A 1,652-nucleotide genomic window follows, 5' to 3' on the forward strand; every position below is an offset into this window, starting at 1 on the left:
GGATGTCAGATAACTAAGGAAAAAGAACCAGCTGCCTCCCAGCTTCTCTCTCCTGCGTCAAGTGCTGAGACCCAACACCACTTGACCATTGGAGCCAGGGTTGAGCCCTCAGCACTGACTCTGTCCCAGGAGACTGCACCCGGCAGCCAGCCACCCCACCCCACGTGTCGCAACCCTGCCACGGCTGATGTTTGAATGTACTGTTCAGACCACAGGGCACCACTGCCCCGGCCCACAGAGCCAGAGCTTCAGACACAGTGGACAGGACCCTTGTGGCCGCACAGTGCTGTCTTGCCCTTCGCCACTGCCCCAGGGCAGGTGACACAGGTGGTGAGGATTCCCCAAAGCCTGCCTTTGTCTCACACCAGCCTCAGGTGCAGCCGACGTTGAGCCTGAGGCCTTGTCTTTCCTTTCTGAAGGGAGGGTGGGGAGAGGGGGGTAAAGGAGTTCTGACCAGATTTAGGATCCCTGGACCCTTCCTCCAGCGGCCAGTTCCAGCCGCAGCTCCGGGCACAGAGATGCTGACCCTACAGGAGCGACTAGAGAACGTCATGCTTGGCTTGGTCCCTGGTGCATCATAGGTGTGAAAAGAGAATTTATTTCCTCCTGCCTTCCTTCTGAAGAAAAGTGCTGCTGACTCCACAGAGAAGTGTTGAGTTATAGGATGTACCACTTAAACCAGACTGCAGCCTGAGGCCTGACCACAGTGTTGGGGGCGGGGGGGAGGGAGTTGGGGAGAGAAGGTGGAAGCAACGGGAGAGGGAAGAGGGGGAGGACGATGCGGGCAGGGAGGCAAGAAGAAAACGGCCACGTCGTCGCAACGTTCCCAGACTAGCCCCAAAGTCAAGGTTTTCTTAACTTTCCAGAGGGGGATTGAACCTGTGCACTCAGCCAGCGCCCAGGGGCCAAGGGGCAGCGAAGTCCAGCGAGGTGCTATGGATCAGACCTCCTGACTGGTTCTGGCAGCTCCTGGGACTGGGGTAAAACTTTCCTGGCCACTGTGGCTCTGAGGAGATCCAGATCCTTCCTCCCTCCCCTCCAGGCATGGGGGGAACCCTGGAAACCACCTCACATCCCCTCCCCCCACCCCGGTTTCCCTTTTGCTCCATCTCAGTCCCGGTCTACTTTATCGCTCATGTCCCATGAGGTGCAGGTGGCCAAAGGTCACTCCGCTCAGCACTCACAGGCCCTGAAGGAGGTACTGATGCCACCGTCGTCTCCCCACCAGCACCACTCAAGGGCACTGAGCATGCTCCAGGGCTCCTCATGCTCCAGCCTCGGCCCCAGTGCCAGGCTCAAGGAGAGTGGAAGACGGCCTTCAGCCAGCAGGCCTGTCCCAGGAGGCTAGAGCATCTCCACAGGATGTTTCGCCACCAAGAGTGTCTGTGAGCCCATCCAAGCCGAGCCCAGAGCCTTTGCCCAGCTCACCAGCCATGTATTTACCTTTACCCAGTGCTCAAGATTTGCTTCTTCAAACCCACCCACTAATACAAAACAGTGACCCCCAAACAACCTGAAGTCAAAGGTCCCGCGATAAGCCCTGGACAGGGAGCACCAGGTCAGCACTCTCCTGTTGCATTCTGAGCCGGATAATTCCACAAGGATGTTCCCTTTATTAGAATAATTCCGGCCAATGCTTTCAGAATAACAGA

Source organism: Muntiacus reevesi, chromosome 2, assembly GCF_963930625.1.
Source record: "Muntiacus reevesi chromosome 2, mMunRee1.1, whole genome shotgun sequence".
Lineage (NCBI taxonomy): Eukaryota > Metazoa > Chordata > Mammalia > Artiodactyla > Cervidae > Muntiacus > Muntiacus reevesi.